The sequence below is a fragment of the Chrysochloris asiatica genome, unplaced genomic scaffold (genome assembly GCF_000296735.1).
Source record: "Chrysochloris asiatica unplaced genomic scaffold, ChrAsi1.0 scaffold00012, whole genome shotgun sequence".
Lineage (NCBI taxonomy): Eukaryota > Metazoa > Chordata > Mammalia > Afrosoricida > Chrysochloridae > Chrysochloris > Chrysochloris asiatica.
In genome coordinates this window covers 22799462-22816295 of record NW_006408530.1, presented here as the reverse complement: position 1 = coordinate 22816295, position 16834 = coordinate 22799462, and the positions used below count along the sequence as shown (strand labels likewise).

Below are 16834 nucleotides of genomic sequence, written 5' to 3'. Positions count from 1 at the left end.
GGCTCATTTTCTAGCACTATATCTGACAGTGTTTCTCTGCTATTCATAAGGTTTTCAGTGACTAAAGATTTGGAAGTAGTTTGTCACTCCTTCTTCCTAGTCTGTCTTTGTCTGAAAGCTCATCTGAAACCTGTCCACCATGGGTGACCCTGCTGGTATGTAAAATACTGGTGGCATAGCTTCCAGAATCACAGCAACTCACAAGCCAGCACAGTACAACAAACTGATGAGTGGTGGTGAAGAAGTGCAGCCAGAGTGCTCCTTGGAGGCCAGGATGGCCAAACTTCTTCTCTCAGACTTCAGACATATTGTTAGGAGGGATCAGTCACTGCAGAAGGGTATCATGTTTGGTAAGGTGGAGGGTCAGAGAAAAAAAAGAAAGAGCCCCAGTGAAATGGATTGGCAAAGTGGCAGCATCAGTGGGCTCAAGCGTGGCAACAATTGTGAGGTTTGCCCAGGATTGGGCAGTATTTTCTTCTGCTGTGCATAAGGTCGCTATAAGTCGGTTCCAACTCGATGGCACCTAACAACAATATTATGTGGCGCTGCAAGTTAATGTGCTAGAATGCAAAGTTAGTTTGGACTACAGGTTGCTATGGGTCAGAAACAACTCAGTGACACTTAGCAACAAAAACAACAACAAAATTATCTTCGATGGTCTTTTTTTTTTTTTTTTTCATTTGCTGCAGTTGATATACTTATCTAGAATCATTCATTATAAACCAAACCCTCATCTTCAAACAACAAAAACTCTTTGTTGTTGTTGTTGATGGTGGTGGTTTTGTGGGGAGTATAAATCTCATAAGGTGTTCTGATGTGGTGCTATAGGATAAGTACACAACTGTATGGTTGCTTTGAACCACAAGGTGGGTGACTCAACTCACCAGACAATCCTTGGAAAGCCTATACATTGTCGGTTTGGGTTGCAATGAACTTGAGGGAATTAACGTCAGCAACACCACCACCAACAAATCTCCCAAGGATTATGTACGTGGTATTTTACAGTTGGCCATTAATGATGACAGTGCACATATATGCTCTTTCTTTTTTTGACAATTATTCCTTTCCCATTTTGAGAAACATTTTATTTTTTATTTTCATATATAGAAGGGATTTCAAACATTGTATGGTTAGTATATTGCATTTTGAATGTTGAAGCACTTGTAAACTGAAAACAATACATATGTGCTATATATAATGCAGTAGTGTGAATATCATAAAATGACTCTGTGAGTCACACAATATAAAATTCCTGAAAATTAAAGCTTTGTGTGAGTGCATAATAAGAGGTGAATCATAATACACTTCATGGGAAAAAAATGCAATGGCCTGTAAATAGATTCTATCAAGTGGCTTTCATTGATTCTAGTTATATTTAAAGTGCTACAGTATAATTAAGTCATTTTCAAATTTAAAGTTAATGACCCATGCAAATTAATTGTAGGAGGGAAATTACAAATTTTTGTTGTTGTTGCTGAAGTTGTAGTCTTGGTAACTTGAAAAGATTTTCTGCAAAGCTAGCCTTGAAATTAGTGGTAGGCTAACCTATACAAATGAAGTTACATTATAATTAACAACCATATGGGGCATATTCATATTGCAGCCATGGCAAAGGTCTGAAAGAAATATGCTGATACAGAGTGATGTTATAATTTTTAAATGTTTTTGACTGTATGTTAGTTTTATATATTCTCTGGTTCATAGTCCAGTAGAAATAGCTACAGCCATGGAGTCAGATATTCCTGCTTGGTACTATCATGCCTGGAACTGTATTTTCTGAAATAATCATTTGAACAACTGTGCTCTGGTAGCGTAGTGGTTACCAATCAGGCTGCGAGCCACAAGGTCAGCAGTTCCAAACTACCAGCTGTTCCATGGGAGAAAGATGAGGCTTTCTGCTCCCGTAAAGATTTGCAGCCTCAGAAACCCTGTTCAGGGTCACTATGAGTTGGAACCGACTCCACGGCACATAACAACAATGCCTCATTCTAATTCTGTCAAATGTTGGGGAGAAGAGGGATACCATCCTAACATCAGAGTCGACTTTCGCAGCAGTACTTTAAATACAAGGATAAATTATATTTACAGATATAAAATATTTTTAATTAACCCTACACATAAATGTAATATTATATTATTTTTAGACAAATAGCAAAACTGCTGCAGTGCGATTAATAATCTAATACCTTTTCTAGCCACAGTCTTTGTAAACTGCCACCAACTAACATTTTTGCCCTTCTGGCCCTGGGTATGAGGAGGTGGTAGCAATTGCTGACAGGATTTTATGATTTAGTTGTGAGTCATTAGCAGGGTTAAATGTGACTGTAAAAACTGGAAATCTAACGTGTACAAAATGAGTCGTCTCAGAACAGGAATCTCAATACCTTTGCACCCTGAGATTTCTTCACATTGAACCTGCTCAGTCCACTGACAGAAAGACGTTAACACCATAGGAGTGACAGAGGAGGACCAGGAGCAGAACCAAGAAAGAAAGATGGGCTTCCCAGCCCACAGAGCAAGTACATTTGAGTAACTTTGGGCAGGAGACTTGCTGCAGAATGGGGTGCCTCCAGGCACTTGATTGGGCAATTTAGGTTTGCTGACCCACAAAGTTACTACTGAATGCCCTTAGACTAAGCTTATGGTGGAGCAGTGTGTCTTGTGGTCCTTTATTAGAAGCCCTAAAAAACTTTGCAACATTGTCTGGGTAGAGAGAGGCCTGCATGTGGGACAGTCAGGAGAGACTGTCCTGACTAAAAGAACTATGCTCTGAACATTTCTGACCCTGAATTGGAACTGTTAACTTTCCTAATAAACCCCAAAACTGGGTCTATGGTATCTGAGTTCTGTGTGGCCACTATAATTAATTATGGAACCCAACTGAGTAGAGAGTACTGTGGGGGAAATGTTTTTTTCTCATTATTTTTGTGCAATTGCCTAGTTGCAAGTTCATTTAAAAAATACTCAATATCTTTACTGAATAAAACATACATTTCTGGATTAAAAAATATATATATTCTATAGAAAGTAATTTCCTTCTAAAATAATGGAATATGGAGGCAAGGAAATATGGGATTCTTTCAAAAAGAAAGACAAATAGCGCAGTTGTATTTGATGCAAAAAAGTTGATATTCTAATTTCCTGGTCACCTTGAATCAAATGAGCGAATCCTCCAAGTTTTATGTTATTTTTTTCTCATTAATATTTCTACCTTGACCTCTATTTTTTTCATCATAATTCTTCAACATGCTTGAGAATGAATAAAATTACTTATTTTAAGAAAGAATATTATTTCTCAAGGCTATAGGTATGTGTGTGTATGTGTTAAATTTGAAGTATTACTATTAAGAAAAATTTAGATCATGAGAAAATATTTTAGTACAATGATTAAAAATAGGAAAATGGAATAGATAGGACAGGAAAATTTCAAAGTCATGAAGTATATTTAATTTAATTGGAAATTAATTTTTAAATATTTAAGGTTATTTTGTACTTTATTTGTAGTGAATTAAAAGTGGGCCAACCTCACCAATAATTTACTTGAACCCAAATCATTGAATGCATATCAAGTAGACAAATAGTAATTGTTGCATTCATTTAAAAAGAAAACCAAGGAAGCATAATTTATTTTTCCAAAAATAAATATCTCTTCTAGTCTTCAAAGCTGGCTTTAACTGATAACATTTTCCAGTTCTTTATAGGAGGCCCTGGTTACTCACATGCTTAAACACCGAGCTGTTAACTGAAAAGCACATTAGAAACCAACATAGGCACTCAATGAAAAAAAACCCTAGTAATCTAGAGTTTCTACAAAGAATACAACTAAGAACATCCTATGGGGAAGTTCTGTTATATAGGCTTGTTGTTGTTAGGTGCCTTCCCATAGCGACCTTATGCACAGATGATTCCACACCTCTAAATAACAACAAACTATTTCTTATAATCAACTTATTTCCAAGAGTTCGTGACATAAAATAATCTGAGATCCAATTATCGACTGTCAAATATTAGTTTAAAATCTGGTATGTAATTGTTGTTGTTGCTGTTAAGTGCCTTTAAGGCAGTTCTGGCTCATAGTGACCCTGTAAATGTTTATGAAGATCAGATGGTGGGTTTGAACCACTGACTTTGTGGTTAACAGTCTACTGTTTATCCTACCACACCATGTCAGGAACCCATATAATTGTTGATTGTTGCTGTTGTTGTTAAGTGCCATCGAGTCACTTCCGACTCATACTGACTCTATACAGGGTTTATGAAGATCAGCTGGTGAGGTTGCACCACCGACCCTATGGTTCAAAGTGACTTTGCAGTCGAACACATGAACCCACAGCACCACAACAGGACTCCATGACCAATCACTACTTTATTACAAATACCTTTTCTCAACACTATAAAAGGTAACTAGACATCTGGACTTCAGTAGGTGGTACACAAAGTAATCAAATTGACTACAATTAAGGGAAGATCTGATGGAGAAGTTCAATATCATTAACCCAAATAAGGTCAATAAGGTCAGACACTGACACTGACTGACAGATCATCAATTACTCAAATGCAAGTTCAGCCTGAAGCTGAAGTTAATTAAAATAACTCCATGAGAGCTAAAATATGACTTTGAGTATATTTTACCTGAATTTAGGGAGTCCTGGTGTGGTGCTGTGGGCTAATGTGCCAGACTGCAAAGTCATTTGAACTGCAAGGTCAGTGGTTCAAGCTCACCAGCTGATCCTTGGAAACCCAATGCAGGGTTGCTATGGGTTGGGATTAACTTGACGGCACTTAACAACAATGACAACTTCAATTTAGAGATCATCTCAGAAGCATATCTGATTCATTAGACATTAATGACCAAAGACTAGAAGACTTGTGGTATGACATCAGGAACATCATACTTGAAGAAAGCAAAAGGCTTTTAAAAAGACAGGAAATAAAGAAAGAAAGAATGATATTCTGAAACTTGTTCTTGAGTGTCAAGAAGCAAAAGCAACTTGATGAAATGATGACCTAAAAGAACTGAAAAGAAAATTCCAAAGGTCAGGTTGAGAAGGCAATGTCCAATATTAAAATAAAATATGAAAATAACAAGTGAGTTGCAATATTGAAATATTCCATAGGAAAGATATTGAATGATACTGGAAACAACAAGAGAAGATGGAAGGGATATTGGGAGTCATTGTACCAAAAAGTATTGGTTAATGTTTAATGACTTCAGGAGGTACCATGTGATTAAGAAACAATGGAACTGAAGGTCATATTGCACTGAAGGCATTTTCAAAAGTCAAGGTTCCAGGAACTGGCAGAATACCATTTGAAATATTCCAACAAACTGACATAGTGCTGGAATCACTCATTAGTCTATGCCAAGAAATTTGGAGGATAGTGACCTGGCCAACCTACTGGAAGAGATCCATATTTGTGCCCAATTCAGAGAAAGATAAACCTATAGAATAGGGACATTAATGAATAATACCATTCATATCACACACAAGTGAAATCTTGTTGAAGATAATTCGAAAGCAATTGCTGCAGTACATTAACAGGGAACTGTTAGAAAGTCAAGTTGTTTACAGCAGATGGTTGGAATGAGTGGTATCATTGTTGATTATAAGATAGATCTTAACTAAAACCATAGATTACTATAAAGATGTTTACTTGTGCTTTATTGACTATGCAAAGGCTTTTGACTGTGTAGATCATGACAAGCTATGGATAGCATTACAAAGAAGTGTATTCCATAACACTAAAATGTGCTCCTGAGGAGCCTGCACATAGACCAAAAGGCAGTTGTTATAACAGAAGAAGGGGATACTGTAGGTCTTAAAAAAATCAGGAAAGGTGTGCATCAGGGTTTTATCTGTATGCTGAGAAATAATCCAAGAAGCTGGACTATATGAAGAAGAGTGCAACATCAGGAATGAATGAAGGTTCATTAAAAAACCTATAATATGCAAATTGTACAACCTTGCTTGCCAAAAGTCAAGAAGATTTGTTAACACTTGCTAAGGAAGATCAAAAAATATGGCCTCTAGTATGGATCATAACTCAATATAAAGAAAACAACAGTCCTCATAACTGAACTAATAAACAACACCATAATAAATGGAGAAAAGATTGAAGTTGTCAAGGATTTTATTTTACTTGATACCACAATCAGTGCTCATGGAAACACCAGTCAAGGTATCAGATGTACTGTATTAGGCAAAACCTTTTGGAAGTGTTAAAGAGCACAGATATCACTTTGAGGACTAACGTGGATCTGAACGAAGCCATGATATATTCAGACACCTCATACAAATGTGGAAGCTGGACAATGAATGAGAAAGGAGAAAACTTTTGATGCATTTGAATTATGGCATTGGCAAAGAATATTGAAAGTACCACAGACTGCCAGAAGAATAAACACATCTGTCTTGGAAGAAGCATAGCCAGAATGTTCCTTAGAAGCAAAGATGGCAAGACTTGGTCTTACGCACTCTAGACATATTTTAACATGGAACGGTCCCTGGAAAAGGACATCATGCTTGGTAAAGTAGAGCATCAGTGAAGGAAAAGAAATCCCCCAAAGGGACAAACTGACACAGGAGCTGCAACAATTGTTTCAAACATTACAAAATTTATGAGGATGGCACAGGACTAGGCAGTGTTTTCTTCCATTGTGCATAGAATTACAATGAGTCTGAGTGGACTCAATGATACCGCCAACAACAAAACACAACAGCTGCTATCCTTAGCTAGAAAGAGAATACTGATACCAAATTTTAGAAAAATTTCCTTCCTGCTAAAGGCTGCGTTACAGCCTAACAGCTTTGAGAAAGGTGACATTCCTACTGTGTCTCAGGATAGAAATTACTTATCATTTGTCATTATGATTAGAGAGAGAATAAATTCCCTTAGTCTGCCGAAAAAGCTGCAATTATAAATAGTCTTTCCCTTTGGAAAGACAATCATAAGAGTTTTGTTAATGAATTTATTTGTGATTTAATAAAACAAATTAAAATCAAGACTTGTGACTCTTGAATAAAGAAGGTGCATGTTGCTTTGTGAAGATGGTCATTTATCATCAGTAATAAGAACTCTATTTGTAATCCAAAGTTTCAATTTAATTAGTGTCACATACTTGAAAGCTGACTTGTGTCATCTGTAGTAATGACACGCTATCTGTTCCTTCTACAGAGTAGGCTGCTAAAAAGCATTTCAACTGGAACAAAATGATAATGAGAAGAACAACGGAAGTGTTAATTACCTATGCAATTAAAGTGCCTTATAGTCACACTAGTATAACACTCTATGGTATTTACATCTCTAATGGCTATTAATCTTCAGATGAAAATTCCTATTGGCGCCATTTGTAATTTTGTATGCAAAATATGACAAAAGGTAATAATGGTAAGGTTTATAGTCTGTGTCCATATAGCTTCAATTTGGCTGTTCAATTTTTTAAAAGGAATGCTTTCATTCACAGTTTTTATATCCTTATGTAATAATACAGCTATGTCATACACCATAAACTTTGTTTATTAGGGGCAGCGAGTACTATGTAGAACAGAGGTTTTTTTTTTTTTTCTTCTCAAAGCATATTATTTCTTCTCAAAGCAAATCGTTAAATATGTATAGTGTCATTTTATGTTATTATATAGTGTACAAGGTGCTTTAAAAAGGGAATTGCAAGCTTTTGACTATAATATGCATAAAAATTAAAATCTTTATTCCTGATTGCCTTTGCAAAGTAAAGAAAATTCCAAGTTGCTTGAAACTAAAACCTTCTTCCTTTTGTAAATTTTAGTGTCATGGGCTCAATAAATGTTAGCTTAATAAAGTTACTTTTGTAGAAGATGTTTAACTCATCTGAAACAATTGGTTATTTGCCAGATTTGTAATAGCTATTGAGATTAGGTTATTACTTTTAAATAATCTAGTATATTATTCATACAGAAATTTCATTGTATTTGTCCCCAAAGTGTAACAATATAATTTTGAAAGTAGAAAATTAGAAGATCTTTAAATTTTAAAGTATAAATTTATAAATATATGATTTATGATGGCACAGACATATAAAAATGACTAACCCAGGTTTGTTTTTGTTATTTATTTTGTACCAAGTAAAGATTTTATGATTAAAAGCAAAAGAACAATTTATGTATGCTAAACAATTACAACAAATTCCATGTAATGACTTTGTTTGCAGCCAACACTTTTTAAAAAATGATACAGCTATTTTCCAAAGATGAAATTACCCAAACACAAAATTATTCATATCTGTGTAAAGAAGGGATATATAAATTCATTTCCATTAATTTAAAGTATGAGATATGTTTGCTTCAATTCTGTCGTGCAGTGAAACTGTCAGTGTATTCTCTTTTCGTGAGAATACAAATATAGTGTTCAAAATTATGGGCTTAGTTCATCATGGCATACATTAAGCCATATCAGAAATATGACTGTCATGTGAACATATCTGGATTTTATTCATTTGAAATGCTAGCTGTGGTTTTTTAAAAAATGACTATGGTTTTCAAGTATCTACTATGTGCCGTTCTCTGTGCTTGGTACTTTACCAGAACTTGTGTAGCTCAATCAGTGCAAATAACTTCCAAGTTTTCAAACATAAAAAGGGAAAGGTGCAACTCTGAGTAATTAAAAAACTTAAACTTCACAAAGCCAGTACGTGACACTTCAAGTTTACTTTGGCTTCTTTATGTCACAGAACAGTTGCACCTTGGTCTACTAAATTTTAAAAAGACAATTATCCTGTCACACAGTTTTCTTAGTCAAGGACAGTGAAATACTTTTGTGAAACACCTAAATAATTTCCATGAAGCACCATACATTTTTGTTCCAAAAGGTAAGGGACAACAAAACACATTGCTCGTTATATTTAGAGACCAAGTAGGTTTTGTATACTTTCAAGGCAGTGGGAGAGATACATCTTAGTAACCCTTAGAATTATTGGTTCATTTCCCCCCTTAAATTGTATTTATTATACTAAACAGGGATTGTTGTTATTGTTAAGTGCCGTCAAGTCAGTTCCGATTCATAATGACCCTGTATAGGCTTTCCTAGGAGCAACTGGTGAGTTTGAACCACTGACTCTGAAGTTCAAACTGACCTTGCGATCCAGTGCTTATCCTGCAGCACCATGCTAATGGGGGGTTAGATGATAATTCGTCCTGGCATAAATGGTGAAGCATACCTTAGTCCTCAATTTGACATATTTGCTGTTAAACACTTTAAAGACACCTTTTGGAGCAGATTTGCCTAATGTAGTATGTCATTTGATTTCTTGACTGCTGCTTTTTTTGATTGTGGATCCAAGCAAATTATAGTCTCTGACAACTTCAGTCTTTTCTACACTCATCATATTATTTATTGCTTCAGTGAAGATTTATATTTTCTTTACACTGAGGTGCAATTCATACTGAAGGCTTGATCTTCATCAGAATTTCACGTCCTCTTCATCTTCCACAAGCAAGGTTGTGTCCTCTGTATGTTGCAGGTTGTTAATGATTCTACCTTCAATCCTGATGCCATGCTCTTCATTTAATCCAATTTCTCAGACTGTTTGCTCAGCATATAGACTGAATAAACGTGATGAAAGATACAACCCTGACACATACTTTTTCTGATTTTACACCATTCAGTATTCCCTTGTTCTGTTCCTCTTGCTGTATGTACAGGTTCTGTATGAGTACAATTAAGTGTTCTGGAGCACCCATTGTTTGCAATGTTACCCATAGTTTATTATGATCAACAGTCAAATGCATAGTAAAGTGCAAGTAAACATCTTTCTAGTATTCTCTGCTGTCTGCCGAGATCCATCTGACATCAATAATGATAGCCCTCATTCCATGTCCTCTTCAGAATCTGGCTTGAATTTTTGGCAGCTCCCTGTCCATATATTCCTGCAATTATTTATTAATTATCTCCAGTAAAATTGTACTTACATGTGATATTAATGATACTCTTTGAATATTTCTGTGATATGTTAGGTTAATTTTTTATTTGAATACAAACAAAATGGATCCTTTCTAATTGGTTGACAAGGTAGCTCTCATCCAAATTTCTTGATATAGATGACTAAACACCTCCAGTGTTGCAACAGTTTGTTGAAACATTTCAATTGGTATCCAGTCACACCCTGGAGCCTTGTTTTTTGCTAATGCCTTCAGTGCTACTTGGACTTCATCCATCACTAATACCGTTCTTGGTCATATGCTGCCTCTTGAAATGACTGAACATCAACCAATTTGTTTTGTGATAATGACTACATGTATTTCTTCATCTTCATGTGATATTTTCAGTCATTCAACATTTTGTCCATCGTTGTTGCTGCTCTTAGGTGCCATTGAGCCGGTTCCAACTCACAGTGACCCTATGCACAACAAAATGAAACATTGTCCCATCCTGCACACTCCTCACAATTATTTTTATGCTTAAGCCCACTGTTGCTGCCACCTTGTCAATTCATCTTGTTGGGGTCTTACTCTATTTCGCTGACCCTCCACTTTTCTAAATATGATGCCTCTCTCGAGGGACTGGATCCTCCTGATATGTCCAAAATATGAAAGACAAAGTTTCATCACCCTTCCTTCTAAAGAGCATTGTTCCTGTACTTCTTCCAAGACAGATTTGTTTGTTCTTCTATCAGTCCATGGTATTTTCAATATTCTTTGCCCACACCGTAATTCAAATGCATCAGTTCTTACATGGTCATAGTTGTAGTTGTTGTTTAGTGCTGTCTACTCTGGTCCCTCCAATAGCAATCCTGTATAGGGTTTATGAGCAGCAGCTGATGGGTATAGGGTTTATGAGCAGCAGCTGATGGGTTTCTATTGCTGACACTGAGGATAGCGGTCCAGTGCTTGTCCTATAGCATTGTACCAGGACTCATTCAATAATGCAATCTGAGGCTTGCCCATAAAATTATTCTTCATTGCAACCTGAGGCTCGAATTTTCTTTCAGATCTCTTAGCTTGAGAAATGCTGTGCATGATCTTCCCTTTTGGTTTTATCACTCCAAGTCTTTTCACATTTTTTTAAATAATATTTGGCTTTGCTTTCGTGAGCTGCCTTTTGAAATTTCCTTTTCATATCTTTTATTTCATGATTTCTTCCAGTCAATTTAGCTTCCCTTTGCTCAATAGCAAGTTTCAGAGTCTCTTCTGACATTCATTTTGGTCTTTTATTTTTCCTGGTTTTTTGGTTTTTTTTATGACCTTTTGTTTTCTTCATGTATTATGTTCCTGATGTCATCCCACAACTGTTCTGGTCTTTGGTCATTAATGTCTAATTAATTATGTCTGTTCTTGACATGGTCTCTAATTTCACATGGAAGGTATCCAGTGTCATAATTTGACTCTTAAGGACTTGTTTTAATTTTCTGCAGCTTCAGCCTGATTTGCATATGAAAAACGTGATGATCTGTTCCACAGTTGACCTTGGCCTTTTTTGGCTAATATTATAACTTAGTAAAAAAGTATTCACATTTATTTCTATTAATGTCAAAGCTTGAAATCTCAACTATAACCCAAAGTTTGTGTTAGTAAATTACTAGGACATAAACATAAGCATTGAACTGCAGAGTCAGTTTGAAATGCAAGACCTGTGGTTCAAACCCACTAGCTGCTCCTCAGAAATCCTGTATAGAGTTGCTGTGAGTCAGAACAAACTCAAGGTCACTGAACAACAAGCAACAAAAAACAAACAGCCCTTAGATATGAATTCAGCAATATACATTGCAAAAAGTTACACCAACCATCCTTCCCACAGTCCTCTCTACTCAGCTAGGTTTGATAATTCATTGCAATGGTTACACAGAACTCATATACCATATTCATAATGGGTTTATTAGGTAAGTTAACAGGGGACATTGCATATATTCAGGATCCAGTTATTGGTCAGAACAACCTCTTCTCTGACATGTCCAATGCAGGCTTCTTTCCGGCCCCTTGCATCTGCCGTGCTCTAGCAATGCTACAAAGCTCTTTTACCACTGCTGATAAATGACCTGTGGGCACTCTACTCTATTTCTGAAGGCACTCAACTCTAGCTCCATGGATTAGCAGACCTAGTTTCTCAAGTAAGTGCTCAGAGTCCATTAGTACTTAGCTTTACTTGGGACTCAGAGGGACCCTGTATTGTGCTTCAAATGCACACATGTGCACATACATTCTCTCTCTTTCAAACACAAACACACACATCTAAGTGTGATGATAGCAACAGCTCTGTCTTTCTTGTTCAATACTGAGAACAGAGTCTGGTACACACTAGACATTCAACTATATTAGTTGAATAGTATGACATGCTGAAAGTAATAGTCAGAATAGCTGGATTACTCTAGGTATTCTGATTCTAAGTTCAAGGATTTGTCAAAATACTTTTCAGAGCTGTTTTCCCTTAAGTGTCTGAACTGGGTAAACAATCAAAACCTTTGGCACAGTTGTAAAAGTATATAACATCTTTATTTCACTGACTTAATTAAAATTTATATATTTTTAAATATGTATTTTGTGGTTGACTAATTATGGATACAATCTTTTGCCTTCATTCAAGGTAGAAACTGCACAGTTTTATGATCACAAACACCTGGCTTATCTATCGTAATCCATCTTCCTTACAGACAACATCCTAACCAGAGAAGGATTTTCAGTTAATCACAATGCAAAGTCTATTTTCTTAGATTTATGTTTGAAATTAGTAGCAGCTGCCCACATCAATATTTTAAGGAGAATTCTACTAATGTACTGCTCTATTTTGAAAATTAAAAACTCAAACATCTATCAAGATTGTTTCAGAATTTAGGAGACATATTTCTAAATTTTGTTTCATTATGAAAAAGCACATTATATTGGTGGGAGAATTTAAATGATAAATTATTGCTGGCAAAATATGTTAAGATTTTTATTTAGTTGCCCTGCTATGCTAAAACTCTGTGTGCATGTTCAGTGCATAAACTATTTGCAGTTCATCCATTGTGGCTAACTATTATTTGTAGCACAAATATATAAGTATATAAAATCCAAACAAGCTTTCTTTTTGTTAAAGAATTACTTTAGATTCCTTTGCACTTTAATTTGTTGTCTCATAAAAAATACCTATGAGCTAATAGCTTATTTCCCAGTAAACATTACGAATAAAGTTTCTTACAAGAAGCATTTTTCACCAACTCAATGATAAATTAGTTATGTGAACATTTCCAGCCAAGTGGACACACTTAACCATTTTGATTAATAGGATACACAGTTTAAGTGATAATCTCAAACAGAAGGTGCAAATGGAAATGCATAATATGTCAGTGTTTTTCTTCTTTACTCTCATTCATGAAAAGTACATTTATTTACTATGATAAGAATGCAAGTTTTCATCAATTTATACCCTATTCTCTCTGTGCTTGTACCTTAAAAATAATAATAATGGTGTCAAGTAGACAATAATGGTGTTGTTTACTATTGTTAAGTGCCATCAAGTGAGTTCTGACTAGTAAGGATTTCCAAGGGACATGTGGTAAGTTTGAATTCCCAACCTCGTGGTTCAAACTAACCTTATGGTCCACTGCTTTATCCTACAGCACCACACCACACACACCTCTTACTAAGCCCTTATCATGTGTTTCATGGGCATTTCTGGGGGGGGGGGAAACTTAATTCTTATAACACTTTGGTAACATTGTTTGGATACTAATTTGGCATATTGTTGGTTGTCCCCCAACATCTGTTCTCCCTACTTTTCTGAGCACATGGCTACTATATTTCTAGCCTCTTTTGAAGCCTACAATAGCCCTATTAGTAAATTACCACCATGAGCAGAAGCAATACATACAACTTCCAAATCTTCTAAAAATGATTTACCCTAGTCTTGCTGAGCAAATCTTTTCCAGTATCAGTAAATTGATATCAGTAAGGTGTCCTTGGAAACCAGGATGGCCAGACTTTGTCTTTCCATACTTTGGATATATTTTCAGGAGGGACCAGTCTGTGGAGTAGGATATCATGTTTGACAAGGAGGAGGGTGGGAGAAAAAGAGGTAGACTGCAAAATAGATAGATTGGTAAAGTGGCAATGGGCTCAAACGTAGCAATGATTTTGAGGGTAGCACAGGACCGGGCAGTGTTTCATTCTGTTGTGTATAGGGTCGCTATAAGTTGGTACTGACTCGATGGCACCTAACAACAACAAAACTGTCAAAATAATTCACCTCTGGCACTGCATAATGCTGTTCTTACATCTATCCTACAAATTATCTCTATTTAAAATGTCTTTAGCTCATTAGCTCAACTATTAGCACAGGATCTATTATATAAAATGCACTCAATAAATGTGTGTTTTCTTTTGAAAGATTAAAATTTCAAGTAATATCAATGAATAGCTATGATTCACTATACAAATTTAAAAGTCATAGACTACTAAACCATAATTGAAGAATTAAAATTATAATGGTTTTAATTTGATTATACTTATCTAACTTTTCTTCATAATTTTTCAAAATTATGATTTAATAATCATGTTTTTAGCTTTCCTAGAAATTGATTTCCTATTTTTAACCTGTAATTCCAGTTTTTCTTAAATAAATGCCTTTTAGAGCTACAGAAAGGTTAAGTAACTTCATAAATGAGCAAATATGTTAAGGTTGGCTAGGATAAGTTCATATATAGCTTATATTAACATTAAAAATAAAATATGTATTTCCCTGACTTTCAGATGAATTATCTAGACAGCACAATATTCCACTTGCTTTAAACAATTTTTTTTTTTTGATGTTTAAAATCAGTGCTGATTCTTTTAATATCTGCATGAACTAAGACCGATGACTAGGTCTGAAAATAGACAGTTGAAGGCAGTGCACATAATGATTCCTAGAGAATTCATTCGAAATCATTATTAATTTAGATTTTTTTTAAAATAGAGACAAGACTCCTGGCTTCCTGCTTCCTGCCAGTAAGGGGCTGGTGCTTCTCCCTCAGCTTTTTGTCATTCAGGTGGCCGCGGGTGGTTAAGTTCGGCTTCAAGTGAAATGCGACAACCAGCTCCAAGGGCTCGAAGCCAATGGGCGCATCTGGGGCCGCCAGCAGGAAGGCGCTAGAGACCCTCAGGTGGATCGGGGACGGTGTACAGCATAACCCCGCGACGGCCTTCGAAGGCATGCTTCAGAAACTGGACATTAAAAACGAAGATGATGTCAAATCTTTGTCTTGAGTCATGGTCCATGTGTTCGGTAACAGAATAAAAAACTGGGGCAGAACTGTGACTTTCATTTATTTTGGTGCCTGTGGCCAAACACTTGAAAAGCATAAACCAAGAAGCTGCATAGAACCATTAGCCGAAAGTATCACAGATGTTCTTGTAAGAACAAAACAGAACTGGTTAGTCAAACAAAGAGGCTGGGATGGGTTTGTGGAGTTCCGTGTAGAGGACCGAGAAGGTAGCATCAAAAATGTGCTGTTGGCTTTTGCAGGTGTTGGCTGGAGTAGGAGCTGGTTTGGCATATCTAATTAGATAGGCTTGTAAGCGCAAAAATTGACTTTGAACCAACTGCAGCCACAAAAAACATAAACTTCTGCTGTGAAATTAAATGCATTTATGAAGTTGGACATCAAGATGCCCAAGCTGTAACCTCCAAGAGTGATATTCTAGCAACCTAGCTAGGAAAAAACAAGATGGCAAGAGGAATATGACAAACAGAAATAAATGCATGGGAACAGCAGTCCTTCCATGAGAAATCACTGTATGAAAGCAGAAAAGTTCCATTTCAACAACAGGCAAAGGAAGGCAATGGAGGACTTTTAGGTTAGTGAAGATAGTAGGGTGGAAAGGTTTAATTTCTTCATCTAGAAGAGTGGCTAGTCATAGAATTCATTAAACGTGCCCACTGAATTCATTAACTTGCTGTAGTGTTGAAAAAGATTCATTAACATTGTCGGTGACTTTTGTAAAATGAATTTAAGCTACAAGTAATAAGCTCTGACTAGAAACCTCATACTGTACAACAGAATGTGAAGGGAAGCTTTGTCTTCTGTAATTAGCTTTCCCAGTTATGATCCTTGATGAAAAGAAAGTCCAAATGGTCAGGACTTTTCTGCCTCGTCCCCTTTGGCTTGGTTTGAGTATATTAGCCTAGTTATGGCCAAGAGTACTCGACTTAAGGGTCAATAATTATTGCAGTTATAAATGTGGAATATCAATTTTGAAAAAACAACATCTTGTAAATGTAATTGTCTGTAAAAGTTGTATATATTTTTACAGAAGATTTTTTTCTTTGAAATAAAGGGAGAGACCTCTTAAATTTGCATTCGTTTTTGTTTGTTTTTTCACCCACAATCACAGCTTCTGGAGTTAGGAATTATTTTTTAGTTTTTCTATTCTATATTTTGACAATTCTAGAGTGTATGCCAAATCCATTGATTCAAAGTGCAGTTCTAAGGGTTTTTAGGGGGAGTGCTGGTGACTTAAGACAGTGGGCTATGATTGGCCAACTATTACTGTGTGTTCATTACATTTGACCTAACTTAAATAGAGTTAATGAGTTAGTCTTCAAAACTTTCAGCTGTTCAAAATGAGACATAATAGCAGTATGTGTATAAAAAGATCCCATGAAGTGGATAAGAGAAATTTGAGCCCCTTGTTTGTTTAATATGTTGTAAAGTGATGGCTTGGGAGAAAACCAGGGTAGAGTCTAACCATGGTGCTATTATTGGGCTTGCTTGTTAACTGCAGGTTTAGGACTAGTAAGTCAATAAATGAAATGTAAGGAGCTCTGGTAGCGTAGTGGTTACGAATCGGGCTGCGAACCTTAAGGTCAGCGGTTCGAAACTACCAGCCACTCCGCGGGAGAAAGATGA

At 36.0% G+C, this 16834-nt stretch overlaps 1 protein-coding gene and 1 pseudogene across 1 annotated transcript in view; one reads left to right on the top strand and one right to left on the bottom strand.

Annotated features, from left to right (window-relative positions):
* LRP1B (low density lipoprotein receptor-related protein 1B) overlaps nt 1–16834 on the bottom strand; it is a 2342762-nt gene that overhangs the window by 1873610 nt on the left and 452318 nt on the right. The gene's annotated exons all lie outside the window — the stretch shown is intronic.
* Nucleotides 14803–15495, top strand: LOC102836008 (annotated as a pseudogene).